This window comes from Cibotium barometz, chromosome 62, assembly GCF_041138505.1.
Source record: "Cibotium barometz isolate CiBa-2024 chromosome 62, ASM4113850v1, whole genome shotgun sequence".
In the NCBI taxonomy this organism is placed as follows: Eukaryota; Viridiplantae; Streptophyta; class Polypodiopsida; order Cyatheales; family Cibotiaceae; genus Cibotium; species Cibotium barometz.
In genome coordinates, this window is record NC_141107.1 from 4,762,442 (window position 1) to 4,777,573 (window position 15,132).

At 47.7% G+C, this 15,132-nt stretch overlaps 1 pseudogene across 1 annotated transcript in view; it reads right to left on the reverse strand.

Moving 5' to 3' along the window:
- Positions 1 to 403: 403 nt before the first annotated feature.
- The window catches only part of LOC147604053 (ubiquitin domain-containing protein DSK2a-like), a 29,335-nt pseudogene continuing 14,606 nt past the window's right edge, over positions 404 to 15,132 (reverse strand). The window contains exons 2-7 of the transcript XR_015265416.1: positions 2,186 to 2,941; positions 1,852 to 2,079; positions 1,650 to 1,763; positions 1,515 to 1,572; positions 1,303 to 1,404; positions 404 to 1,214 (exon numbers count right to left, since the gene is read on the reverse strand). The product of XR_015265416.1 is annotated as a ubiquitin domain-containing protein DSK2a-like (transcript). The remainder of the gene's footprint in view (positions 1,215 to 1,302; positions 1,405 to 1,514; positions 1,573 to 1,649; positions 1,764 to 1,851; positions 2,080 to 2,185; positions 2,942 to 15,132) is intronic.

The window sequence follows — 15,132 nt, forward strand, 5'->3', positions numbered from 1 at the left end:
ATAAGGAAAGAGAGGAGGAGAGGGGGGGGGGATGATGTTCAGCCTGTTGTGTGCAGCAGAATGCATGAGGAGCAGCATGCAGAAGCAGGGGCAGCACGCTCTAGATAGGAGGCACTTATTGGGCAGTGTTTAGCAGACGAGACACAAAAAAGGGAGATACTGAAAATCTGCATATATCTTATAGTTTATGGCCAAAAATCCAATACATAACTGTCTTTCCTTTAACAAAGGTGAGCCAAAAACAGTTGGGCCAAAAATCAAACTCTCTCCAAAAACGCATTACTGTGGAGATAGTGAGCTAATTTGGTTGAGGTTATATCTATATCTAAAACTTGAGGTATTGATTTGATCGCCCTCTTGTGACTTGTTGGAAATGCACATACTAGTCCAAGGAAACATCAAGTAAACAAATACACATCTGTATAGGCATTTGCACAATATACTAACAACGAAACTCCATAACAATGTCAAGGGGGGAACTCACATCATGAAGGATGCAATTAAGCTAGCTGGCTGTCTGCAAAACAAAGACACTTCGATAGACAAGCAGGTGTGATACATTATATAACCTTGGTAATGACTCCCAACTCTCATACAAATAACAAGGTGAAACTTTGCTGCTACAGGCACTGTCACTTGCCTGCAGTCCCGCCATGTTCGATCACCTTAAGGAGGACTAGAAATGAAAGAATAATGGTGGCAGCTTTAATGACAAATGGCTGCTTCATTCAAACCTGATACAAAGTGACTGCTTAGACACCAAGTAGTAGCCCATAACTCCTCGCCTCTGAAGATCTGATACGTTTCATTATTCACATATCTAGGTAAACTGATAACCCTCATCAGTTGAATACACATTCTGGGCTGTTACTAGTTCTTACAACAAACCACTAATCCATCAGTTGAAAAAACAAAGAGAACTATACACCTTAAACTCATACCCACTGACAGCAACCTCCTCCATGAAGCTTCAAGAGTGATGAAATGGATGAAAGCTAGGGAAAGACAGGCCCGATTAAAGCTTACCAGGGACCACGGTAGAAAGCATTGCAAATAGGGGTTTCAAATGTTTCCTAAAAGCCGCTCCACCGCAGCATGCACATTACCCCCAGTTTGCACGAGAGCCTGTATATTTGCCTGCACATCCACGAAGCCCATGTCCTGTAGGTGTGACAGCTGAGAGGCGTATAGCTGCTCTGGGGGAACACTATTCACTGCCAAAGCAAGGCCAGCACTCCTTGATTTAGTTAGAAATGTTTATACAAGCATGGCATTGATGCAAGCTTACAACATAGCAACTACCTTCTGGTGTCATTGCAGGTGCTCCTCCTAATGCTCCAAGCATTGAGTTCAAATCAAGATTGTTTAGCCCACCATTGTTTCTGCGAGAACAGTTTGAGATAGCTTCAGAAATGGCATTTAGATTCAAAGGCCTAAAAAGGCAAAGCAGACATGAAATACATGGAATGTTGAGATGAGGCAAAACAGCTCGCTAAATACACAAATACACTTACTGCTGGCCTGCCTGGTTGTTGAGATGAGGCAAAAAGCTCGCTGTAGCTGCAGCATTTGCTGTCAACAATAACACTAGTCAAAATCCATAATTAAGTTTATTTCCATGAACTTTGTTTGCAAAACAAGAGCGGTACCATTAGATTCTCTGGGCTGCTGATTTGCCTGAGGAACTCAGGACTTTGCAGCATTTCTCTAAACTGAGGGTTAGAATTCAGTATGGTTTGAAGGTGAGGCTGCAGGTTCATTAGCTGCTGCACCAAAGGTAGAAAACTGAGAAACAAGCAGTACTGTAACACTTGCTAAGATTTTCAAAACAATACCCATATAGAACTTTACCTGATTGATGTATTCAGGGGTTGGATAGCAGGCCTTGCATCATCTGTGATATAGCAGGATTCTGTAGCATTTGCTGCATTCTAGCCGGATCTGGTGATCCAAAACCTCCACCAAAATTTCCCAGGTCTAATGATCCAGGACCACCAAGGGCACCCAGCCCACCAGCATTCATGGGGGATCGAACATTAGCAGGTGTCTGTGCAGTTGCACCTGTGCCGATTGCATTCTCTTAAAAAAACAAAGCAAAATAGATATGTAAGAAGCTTTGTACATTAAAAAATATCCTCTAAAGGAAGACCTTTCTCACATCTCCAGGAATCCAGGGGAAACTTACGAGAAGGATTCCATGGATTTGGGAGTGGAGCAGTGTTCGGGGCAACTGACCCTGCTTGTACATTTTCCATGTTAGTTGCATTTGTGTGCTGGTTCTCATTCTGTTGTAGACCAATGCCTTGTCCACCCAATAATGCCGCAAAAGGATTCGAGGCCACATTGCTGCCCCCTTCAGTACCCATGGTAGCTGCATTCAAAAAGGGCTCCTGAACAGTCTCATACATGCGCCTTAGCATGTTGAATCCTTCAGGAGATGACTCGATATTGCTCATGGCACGATCTGTGTTCCTCATCATCTCTCGCATAAGCTCAGGGTTCCTTGCCGCATCCAATGTCTGCCTGAGTGTACCTGGGTCATTCAGTACATGAGCCAGCCCAGGATTGCGGTCAATTATATCCCTGATTTGTGAGTTGCTCATTATCATATTACGTACAAGATCAGGGTTATTTAGGAGGTTCTGAATTGCTGGTGTGTTCATGATCTCCCTCATAAGATTTGGATTTTGCATCAGTTGCTGTTGCATTTGCTGGAAATCAGGAAAACCTGTGCCAATCCCACCTCCTATGTTCTGGTCTGAGCCTGGTAAGAGAGAACTTTCCAACCCATTGCTGATTCCAACAGTGCCAGCATTTCCAGGCAAGCTACTGATGGGTGTAGTTGATGAAGGCTTGGCAGGACCTGTTGCCCCACCTGCAGCTGCGACTGCTGGGGAAGGGGCCCCACGCACTAGGTGGATTGTATGATCACTTCGCAAACCTGTGAGCCAAACCACATATGATCTGAGCTGCAACTACTTAACTTGCAAAGCAAAAACATGCTGCTAGCTTCCAATATGCAAATACCTTCATACTACATCTAACATTCAAGTTCCAAAAATTTGATAGCACATGCCCTCACTGCATGTCTGTCAACGGAGTGGGGTCACTACACGTACCTACCCATTTTTCTGAACCGTACTAAGCCTGTGAGTACCTTTAATTGGGTTTTAAAAAAACTGCCCTAGAGAACCTTGGACCAAAAATGTTAGCTTGGTTTCCCCAATGCTCAAACCAAATTTTGGAAATGAAACTAGCACAACATCAGCCTGTGATGCGTGTGACACCATCCCTGTTGGGGTTTGCCCAATAACATGTATGTTTAAATCTAACCCCATCACTGTTGTCCAAACCAAGAAACGAAAAAAGGAAATTTCCGAGGGTCTCACAGAGTTCTCCCTCATGCTCCAATGCGATACAATACATAGTCAAGTCTATGGTCTATGAACTGCATCTGATACACAATTCACATACATGGGAAAAAATGTCAATTCTGTATATTCTGCCACTATTCTTGCGCCTTCAAAAAGCTATGTTGCTTGTCTACCCAAAATTAGCAATTGTTCTTGCTCACAGCATGCACTATCAACGAAAAAACCCATGCAAACAACAATATGTAAACCAAAGAGGTGAACACCTCCGTCGGTTTACATGGTACCAACGTGATGGCTAGATGAGAGAGAGAGAGAGAGAGAGAGAGAGAAATGAAATGAAACGATATATTAACGTCTTCAGAAGGCCAAAATGACCTATGAGACCAAAAAGGTTACAACAATTGGTGGATCTGATACAATGTCTGTGTAAGAAAGAGAGAGAGAGAGAGATTACAAAGCTGCACAGTGAGCTAGATTGCACAATGACAATTTGATTGATGTCTTGAACCTCCACCAAGTACATGCTTGTGTAGGCTTGAAGCCTCATCTTTTGACCCATAGAAATATATCACACACTAAACTGATGACACATTGCACACTTTTTCTATCCACACAGAGGGGGTGTTCACACAATAGCCATGGTGATTTGGACTCTACACTCTATCATGAGCTCAAAAGAGACACAATGACACCAACACCGGAAGTTGGAACTCTCATGTTAGGCTTGATATAAGGGCTTGGCCACTCATGAGGAATGCGGGTGAGTGGAAATGGCACGATCCCTTGGCTCCCTTGAAGACACTGAGGTCACTTGGCATTACAAGCCCCCTTTTCGCTATTTAACCACCCCCCCCCCCCCCCCCCCCCCCCAATTGTATAAGATAGCCTTCCTTTGAGAGCAATCAGACAACAAGGAAGAACATCTCTATCCCCATTTGTTTTTCTTGTCTCCAATGAGTGAGACTAGGTCATGGACATTTCGTATGCATTTTGATAACTAGTGAAAGGATATTTTCTTGGGGGGGAAAAAGGTGCTTTATAAGTCATATGGTATAGACATCACAACCTAAACAAACGCGTGGACATCCTATTAACAACCAACGGCCTATGCATCACCAACCCTAACTGACATAACTGGCCAACCCACTTGCCAAGTGAAAATAGGCAACAAGACCAACCAACCCTGCAGATACAACAAGATCCGCAATCCTGCATCCCAATGAGACTTCAACGGCGTCTGCATGAATGAGCTGAACAACCCCACAGAAAAGCTCAAGTCCAATCTGGTGTTCAGCAACCAAATCAATGAACCAACCAGCTTCCAGTACAGAGAGGCATCGACTGGCTCACAAGGAATATTCACTGTCAGCTTCGTGTTCGGGTCCATCGGTCACGTGATAGGCTTGCAATTCTCCATCCCAAAGGCCTCAAGCAACTCATGAACATACCGCTGCTAAGAGAAAGAACCCCCTCTGGGTCTGCCAGATCTCCAATCCCAAGAAGAAGTGGAGTAAGCCTAAGTTGTTCATCTCAAACTCCTTTGACAAGGTAGCCTTCGTCACTGCAATGTGCTCCATACATAGTTACCGCCGAACGGCGTTCCGCCTTCCTGGAACGCCGGAACGCCGGTACGGAGCTCAACGCGTGCCCGAAACGCAAAAACGACAGGCGGAACGCGACTTACACCGGAACGTGTCAGAACAGCGCCCGGAACGCCAGAACGTAGGGCGGAACGCCCGTTCCAGGCGTTCTGGCATGTGTGCATCTACGCGATGGGGGCGGCAGCGGGTTTATTTGCTGTTCGGTCTGTTTTTCTGCCCATTTGCTCTGCTGCGTCTATTTTTTTGGCTGAGCCTACTGCTTGAGTGCTCTCCCTACCACTCCACCCTTCCTCTTGGCTACCCCCTTGGCTGCCCCACACTCTCCGTTCCACCTACTACTCCACCCTTCCTCTTGGCTGCCCCAGGCCCACACTCTCCCTACCTCGTTGAGGCTTGAGCCTTGGCTGCCCCACACTCTCCCTACCTCCTCTTGGCCCCTCCTCTTGGGCCTCGGCCCCTTCTCTTGCTTGGTTGCCACTTGAGTCTTGTGCAGGTAAAATTTAAAATTTGACGCAATGAACATTGGAATTTGGAGATTCTAGTTTGCTGCGTTTTTTCCACTTTGTGGACACTTTACATATGTCTCATGCAAGGGCATTTTGCATGTTTTTTTAATTTTCAGCCATTTATCAATTCCAATGGCACCTCCTCGTGGCATAGATGCAGAAAACAGATCCCCTTGGTGGAATGAGGTGGATCTTGTGTCCAGATATGATAGTGCAAGAGGAGGAGGATCACGCAAGTGGAAGTGCCACTTTTGTGGATCCATTGAGACTGGAGGCACGGATCGTGTGCGAGCCCATTTGTTGGGGGTTAGAGGCAAAGGCATTTCTGTTTGCCCTACAGTGTCAGGAGCAGATATCATACGATTGCAGGCACTTGCAGATAGACTTGATGCAGCAGGGAGTCGGCCCTCTGTTCTTGATCCTCGAGGTACATCATCATCAGCTACACCTATAGGCACGGCATGTTCAACGTGTGCATCTACCCCATTATTTGGGGCTGCTCCACAGCCATCCGCACATGGAACAAATGCTTCCCAGACCTAGGCTTCACGAGGTCCAGTGCTGGCTAGTCTTGTGGCATCATGGCACCCTGGGAGGAGGGCACAGGTAGATGCAGCAGTGGCACGGTTTTTTTATGCTGCAGATGTTCCTTTGGTAAAGGCCCGCAACCCATACTTTGCAGATATGGTGAAGGAGATTGCTTCTTTCGGACCTGGCTATGCTCCACCCTCATCCGAGGCATTGCGCACTACACTTCTAGCCACAGAGAGGACGGCCATAGAGGATGCCTTGGGACCCATTCAGGATGTATGGCGTAGATGTGGCGTCACTATCATGGGTGATGGTTGGAGTGACACTAGGAGCCGCTCCATTCAGGGTATCCTTGCGTACTCCAGAGGATGTAGCTTTGTTATTAAAGCTATTGACAATTCAGAGGCGGGCAAAACTGCAGAGAGATTGGCAAATATTTGGAGTGAAGCCATTGATTACGTGGGTCCCAATAATGTCATCCAGTTTGTTTCTGATGGAGAGAACTCAAACAGGGCAACAGGGAGGATCATTGAGAATAGGTACCCACATATTTGCTTCACTCCTTGCATGTCACATAGGCTCAACAATCTCCTCAAAGATATTGGTAAGATGCAGTGGGTGGAGCCTTTTATTGAAATGAGCAATCACATTGTTTCATTTATCACTCGCCACCACTACATTTTGGCTATATTTTGACAGAGATCCCCAAAGGATCTCTTAAAGTATTCAGATACACGCTTTGCATATGATTTCATTATGCTAAAGCGTCTTTTTGAAGTGAAGAATCATTTGAGGCAGCTTGTAGTTTGTGAGGAGTGGGATGCATGGCGAGAGCGTACCTCAGTGGCAGGTATTCGATGCAGGTCCATAGTTCTTGATGACACTTTTTGGGACACTGTTGAGGTATTGTTGCAGGTTGTGCGGCCAATCATTCTTATGTTGAGGCTTCTTGATGTAGATGAGCCTTGCATTGGCAAGGTGTATGAGGGGATGGACAGGATGATTGAGAGAATCCTATCTCTACAGACTTTGGATGGGGGTAGGAGACATGAGCTATCTCGTCTTGCGACAGGCAGGTGGACAGAGTATCACTCTGCATTAGAGGCTGCTGCATTTGTGGTGGATCCAAAATTTCAAGGTAAAGGACAAGAGATAGATGCAGAGGTTGTGCAGGGTTGGGAGGACATCTTGAGGAAGCTTGTACCCAGTGCAGAAGAGAGGCCTCTTGGCTTTGCAGGATGCACAAAATGATAGGTTCAAGATATCCAGTGCACGGTGGTGGGAGGATTATGGGGCAGATACACCATTGCTGCAAAGATTGGCCATTCGAGTGCTTAGCCAGGGTGCTAGCTCCTCGCCATGTGAGTGCTTATGGAGCAGTTTTGGGAACATTGCAAGCAAGAAGAGGAACAGGCCTGGTGTCCAGAAGGCAAATGACCTTGTATTTGTTAATGCAAACTTGCGTTTGCTTAACAAGTTCAGGGCTGAGTGTACTCCAGAGCCATTTATTGGATTTTGCCTTGATCTTGATGACAATGATGGTGAGGATCAGCCAGAGGGAGAGGATGATGTGGAGCAGCATGAGGATGAGTAGATTGAGGGACAGCCTGGACAGGAGGATGAGATCCCACTTGCTGATGACTAGTCTTTGACTCACCAGTTACCTTGGCCCTTGAGGCTAGTTTTGTACTTGTCATACTTGATACTTTTGTCATGACTCATATGTACATTGTACTCAGCTTTTTCAGCTATTATATATCCTCATGCGATGTACTTTCTTTTCAGTTTCTATTTGGAGTCTGGACTCTTTAAATTTTTAATGTTTAAGACTTTAAAGTTTAATCTTGGATATTTTAAATGTTTTGTCATTTTATGTCATATGCTGACATGTCATATGACGTGGCGTTCCCCGACGTTCCCGATTTGCTCCCGCTCCCGTTCCCGCTCCTATTCCAGCATCCGACGTTCCCGGAACGTTCCCGTTCCGCGGTAACTATGGCTCCATATGACCGCCGATGAGAATGAGGTCATCCACATACAAGATGATTAACGTGACCATGCCACGTTCCCGAAAGAGATATAGGTTGGGATCTGCAACCAATCTCTGAAATCCAATCCGGAGAAAGAAGGAATCAATCTTCTGATTCCAAGCCCTGGGAGCCTATTTAAGACCATACAAGGCCTTCCTCAACCTATAAACCATACCCTTTGATCCTGGAACCTCAGAGCCTAGAGGCTGCTCAACATACACCTCCTCCTGTAGGTCACCATCAAGGAACGCAAATTTAACATCCATCTGATATACAGGCCACCGCTGAGAAGAGGCAAGGACAAGAACGGTCCAAATCATGGTCATCCTCGCTGTGAGTGCAAAGGTATCCTCATAGTCAATGCCAGGCCACTAAGCATAACCCTTAGCCACAAGTCTGGCTTTGTGTTTGTCCACCGACCCATCTAGCGTATACTTGGTCTTAAAGACCCACTTGACACCAATGACAGACTATTTCGACGGCCTCGGTACCATCTCCCAAGTGTTGTTCTTCTCAATGGCATCCAGTTCCACCTACATGGCTTTCCTCCAAGTATCCTATGCAAGGGCTTCCTTGACAGAAGTGGGCTCTTTGTCCCGCATGATACGAGACATCAAAGCATAGTTTACCTGTAAAGGCTCCGCTGAATGACTTTTATCACGGACTCTGTGCGATCTTCGAGACCCATCCTTTGTGGTCCATTCGGAGGGAAGCTCCAGACTCCCGAAGGGTGTCCACTAACCACCTGGGTACTCGAACAGAACGCGGAGCCTCCTGCTGCTGCAGGGACTCATCTCCAGCTGCAGGCTCAACCTCCTGAATTGACTAAGGTTGTCCAGCTGCAACACTCGACTGGGAATCATCATCAAAATCCTCTGGGTCTCCAAGAAGTGGCGGCTCATCAACAATTGAAACCGGAACATGCTCATCAAAAACCACATCCCTGCTGACAACAACCTCGTTGCTCTCTGGATCATATAACCTGTATCCCTTGGAAAGAGAGTTATATCCCACAAAGACAAGCTTTTGGGACTTTGAGTCGAGCTTCCTCGTTTGCTTCTTCAAAATGTGAACATATGCATCGCTCCCAAACACCCGACAATGGGAGACATCAGGTTTCTTGCCAAAATATGCCTCAAAGGGAGTCATGTTCGATACTAAAGTCGTCGGAGAACGGTTGAGGATACGGACAGCCGTAGCTGTAGCCGTAGCCGTAGCCTCTCCCCGAAGTGGACGAGGAAGATCACAATGCTCCAGCATCGTCCTCGCCGTCTCCACCACAGTCCTGTTCTTTCGTTCAACTACTCCATTCTCTGACGGCGAACCTGTATTGGCTAGCTCCCTCTTGATGCCATGTTCCACACAAAATCTCACGAAAGCATTGGAAGAAAATTCTCCTCCTTTGTCAACCCGAAGAGTCTTCACCTGCAAGCTAGACTCTTTCTCCACCATTACATGCCACTCCTTGAACCGAGCAAAAGCTTGGTTCTTCTGAGAAAGGAAATAAACCCATGTGAATCTGGAACAATCATCAGTAAGCAGCATAATCAACGAAGAGTAAAAGGCTGAGTACTGAGAGGGCAAATGTGACAGCAATATTATGGCCATATCCTCTGACAATATCTCTTTCCCTGCTTGGAGAACTTCCTGCTGAAGAGCCTACAGCTTGTTGATGTGCTCCCGCATCGTCAACGACTTTGTAGGATTAATCACCCGCACCTGAACTTCCAAGGAGATTCTCTTCATGGGTGATACCCTGTTGTAGAGAGAAGCCAAATGCTGCAAAATACCTGTGGCCAACATCATATGCTTGATATGATTGATCACCTGTGGGGTGCAATTGGGAAAAATGAAAGAACGGACTCTTGCATTGACACGATCCCATAACTGTGCATGTGCCTCCCGTTCCTTCCGAATAGAAGGTAACTCCCCTTCCTCCAACTCCGACCATGGAACCCCAACAACAATGAAATCAGCAAGGTCATAAGACTCCAAAACAGATTCCATCATTACCTTCCATATACCGTAGTTGTTCCAGTCCAACTGACGGTCCACCGGGAACGTGGGGAGTGTCGGGATCTTCACGTGCTTCTCAGCCATCTCAAGTAAATCTGCCATCGCGGGGGTGTAACTAAAAAGGGAGGGTGGGTGGGAAAAAATGAAGAACTAGACCTGCAAGTGGCTGTCCACCACACAACCCACCTTTCGCTTGCTTCTCCTCTTCTCGTACGGCCCAAAACAATCCTCCAATCAGCAATACAAACAGCCCCCCTCTTGCTCACACAGTTCCCAAGATCTTCCAAGAGCCTAGAGCTCTGATACCATGTCAGAATATGCAACGGAGATGAAGACAAGATCTGAAAACACCAAAAGCAAGTGCACAGCAGAAAAACGCAGAAATGAGAGAGAGAGAGAGAGAGAGAGAGAGAGAGAGAGAGAGAGAAGCATATAACTCTGCTATATACACAAGAAAATCCCGGAATACAAAGTGAATAGTGTGGGGGGCAAGGGGCCATTTTATATGGCCCCAAGCAGCCAGTCGGCCTTCTCAAAAACAGCCAACAGCATGCCAAAATGCCCACGACCAGCTCTGGTGCAGTCGGCCAGCAGATAAGCAATCGGCCATGTCAGCACACTAGGTCGGGTCCCCAGTGTCCAGTCGAAGAGCATATGGAACAGCCGACAGGCACAAAACAGCCTCCCACACCGGGAAAAAAATGGAAAAAAATAAGGAAAAATATGGAAAGTGGGGAAAAATGAGAAAACACCTAAATCGGGCGGACACACCCACAACAGAGGCCCTGGTATAAATATACAGATAGGAGATGACTGCTAACAAATACACCATTCGTGGTGGGGGCCCTACAGAGGTATTCGGGACCCAATATTGTGTCCTCTTCTCTCTCTCTCTCTCTCTCTCTCTCTCTCTCTATTTTTCTCCACATCTACATTCAGTTTTGTGCGTTAATTTCATCGCAACAAGTGTGCTGTTTTTCTGAGCATTGAAGTTACTGATCTCCCCGAAGGTTCCGCATGTTACAGTGGTATCAGAGCCTACTTCAACTGTAAAGATTCAACAAGAAACCTGAAATTTTTTTCACTCGTGTGGTTGGTTTTCAGACTCCGGTGGACTACCCCTTTCGGAGTGACTCTTGTCCCTCAAAGGACGGTTGGTTTTCAGCCTCCAAAAGTCTCCCGCACACATAGTGGATGGTCATATTGCGCTCCGGAAAGGAAGTGCATTTTCTTGCTATGGCGAGCTTCGACGATGAGAGAGACCAAGAACCTGTTAGAAGTCATCTCCTGTCCAGTTTTTGTTGTGGGTGTGCCCGCCCTTATGAGGTGTTTTATCATTTTTCCCCACTCTCCGCATTTTTCCCTTATTTTTCCCATTTTTTTTCTGTGGCTTGGGAGGCAGCCCTGAGGCGGCTGGAGGACCAGTAGAGCTGGTTGACTGCCTAGACATCAGCAGTCGTGGGCCTCATTTGCTGCTGGCCGACTGTTTGTACAGTCGTGGAGGCCCTTTTCAGCAGGCCGATTGCCCATCTGGGGGCATATAAATAGGCCCCCAGCCCCATACCACTCAGTGTATCATATTCGGGATCTTCTTGTGTATATCAGAGCAGAGTTACACGCCTACATCTCTCTCTCTCTTGTGCTGTTTTTCTGCATGCATTTTTTGCTCGTGTTCCCAGATCTGGTCATCATCTCCGCTGCGTATTCTGACATGGTATCAAAGCCCTAGGCTCTAGATAGGTCTTGGGATTTGTGTGAGCAAGAGGGGGACTGTTTTGTGGCTGATTGGTGGACTGTTTTGGGCTGATCGGAAAGAGGAGAAGCAAGAGGAAGGCGGGCTGATTTGCTGGACAGCCACTTGCAGGTTTTAGTTCTTCTTTGTTCCCACCCACCCACCCTTTTCAGAGTACATCCCCGCAATGGCAGATCTGTTTGAGATGGCCGAGAGACATGTGAAGATCCCGACACTCCCCACGTTCCCGGTGGACCGTCAGTTGGACGGGAGCAACTACGGCATATGGAAGGTGATGATGGAATCTGTTATGGAGTCCTACGACCTCGCCGATTTCGTCGTTGTTGGTGTTCCACGGCCGGAAGAGGAAGGGGAGTTACCGTCGATCCGAAAGGACCGGGAGGCTCAGACACAGATGTGGGATCGTGTCAACGCTAGGGTCCGTATTTTCCTCAACTGCACACCACAGGTAATCAATCATGTAAAGCATATGACGCTGGCCAAAGGTATATGGCAGCATTTGGCCTCACTTTACAACACGGTATCGCCCATGAAGAGGATTTCCTTGGAAGTACAGATGCGGGTTATGAGCCCTGCAAAGTCGTCGACGATGCAAGAGCATATTAACAAGCTGCAAGCTCTTCAGCAGGAAGTTCTTCAGGCTAGGAAGGAGATATCGTCAGAGGACATGGCCATAACGTTGCTGTCGCACTTGCCCTCATCATACTCAGCATTTTACTCTTCGTTGATTATCAGTGGCAGGCTCAGCACCATCACGTGGGAGGAGTTTGTGCCCATGGTCCTGGAGGAACAATTCACGAACCCTCCTCAGGGTGGAGGTTTGGAGGCCTTTACTCGCCAACAGTCGAAAGGCCGTAACTCGGGCAAAGGGAAGGCTTCATCGGAGAAGTCTTCTAAGAAGAAGTCCGACACTGACCGCGAGAAACTAAAGGCAGAGAGGACCTGTAATGATTGTGGCGAGAAAGGCCACTATTGGAGGCAGTGTCCCAAGCGGAAGACCGAGAAGGGTGACGATTCCTCAGCAGCAATCATAGAGACTCCGGCTTTTGTGCACCTGGAGGTGATGGACACCGATGTTTCATTTTCTTCAGGCAAGGAGGAGATTGGAGGACTCTCTGCAACGGATACTCGGGAGTGGATTCTCGATAGTGGTGCTTCCAGGCACATGACTCCTTCCCGTTCCGGTTTACAGGATCTCTGCAGGCTTTCTGGTCATATTCTTACTGGGGATACGTCCACTATCCCAGTTCACAGTGAGGGCAGCATGGAGATAGTTCCCGATGGCAGAGGGGAAAAGCATTCCTCCCAGGTGTTGTATGTTCCGGCACTTGGTTTTCATCTGTTGTCAGTGCATCAAGTTTGCAAGACTGGCGTACGGGTGGAGTTTGATGAGCATTTTGTTGCTCTCCGGGACAAAGCAACAGGCCAAGTGGTTTGGGAAGGTGGAGTGGAGAATGGAGTTTACAAGCTTTCAGCACTCTCTCTCCCAGGTCCTCAGGATTGTGAAGAGTGGCAGTCTGGTAATGGCCACTTAAGTGTGGATACGCCGCAAGTACAGGCTTTCCGGGACCAGATGGTGGATAGCTTACCAGTAGATGGCAGCACTTGGCAGGAACTTTCCAGTACTTATGTTGGTAGTTCTTGTGTTCGTCAGTCAGAGGTAGCTGAACAGGTCACTTATGCTCTGCTGTCTCGTAGTGTTCGGGACATAGAACCTCCAGTAGATGAGGATGTTCTTTCCACGGGGACCTTTCGGAAAGCCAGGCAGGTGGCAGGTGCTTACTTGCAGAAGGAGATGGTTACTCCAGGCTTTGTGGTTCCGGATTCAGAGGGGGTGGTTGACAGGTTTCATCAGGTTTCGAGGACTTGTTTGTGCACCGTAACAGGTGTTGATCCTTGTGAGCAATGTGATATCTCTGTGACTCAGAAGCTGTATGGTTCATTGATCTGGTTGATGGACACCAGATTGGACAGGCGCTTCCTGATGAGGCAATTGAGCTCATGGTTGCGGATGACTCTTTGGGAGGCAGGATTGCATTTCCTGTGGTTTCTGCGGCATGCGAAGGATCATGGACTCTTGTACACAGGAGGGGGATTGTTGGATGGAGTCCGACTCCACGGTTGGAGTGACTCATTTTGGGGAGGAGATCCGGACACGAGGAGACCTACTTCAGGCCCAGGAGCAGTTTTACGGTGCAGTTGAAGACAGTCATCTTTTGCCTTGTCGCGGACAGAGGCAAAGTACCGGGCTGTTTGTGATGCTGTTTGTGAGGTGGTGAGGATGCAGAGGTTGCATAGCAGGTTTGGGCTTCCACTGGAGGAACCCATGGTCATCCAAAGGCACTTTGTTCGTGAACAAATCGTTGCTGATGACATCTTGCTAGAGTTCTGTTCGACGGAGGACAGTACGGTGGACCTCTTCACGAAGTCGCTCTCTCAGGATTTACTCAGGCGGCACCCCAGCTCCCAGTGGTCGGTTTCACAGCCAAGAGCTGAGAGGGGGTGTTAGAAGTCATCTCCTGTCCAGTTTTATACACCAGGGCCTTTGTTGTGGGTGTGCCCGCCCTTATGAGGTGTTTTATCATTTTTCCCCACTCTCCGCATTTTTCCCTTATTTTTCCCATTTTTTGTGGCTTGGGAGGCAGCCCTGAGGCGGCTGGAGGACCAGTAGCTGGCCGACTGCCCAGACATCAGTTGTGGACCTCTGTGATGCTGGCCGACTGGATGTATGCAGTCGTGGGCCTCATCTGCTGCTGGCCGACTGTTTGTGCAGTCGTGGAGGCCCTTTTCAGCAGGCCGACTGCCCATCTGGGGGCATATAAATAGGCCCCCATCCCCATACCACTCAGTGTATCATATTCGGGATCTTCTTGTGTATATAAGAGCAGAGTTACACGCCTACATCTCTCTCTCTCTTGTGCTGTTTTTCTGCATGCGTTTTTTGCTCTTGTGTTCCCAGATCTGATCATCATCTCCGCTGCGTATTCTGACAGAACCTTGGGACCAAAATGCACCAAGCAGCCCAGCCAGGGCATCATGCATGAGTGTTACAAAGATGTTCCAACAGATGATGCAAGCAATCAGAGACTAGACTACCAAGTTGGAAGAGCAGAAGGCGCAGATACTGGCTCTGGAAGAGCGCACTCGTTCTCCAACGCCGCGTTTTCCATCTCCTCCCCCCTCCTCTTCCGTATCCCAGATTCCAGATCCTCTACAAAGGGACCCTCTCGCAAGGTCACGACCGCAGCCGAGTTCAATGCTTAAGTTGCAGATGCATGCATTGGAGATCCGACAACGCGAAGACGAAGCCATGCGACGCAT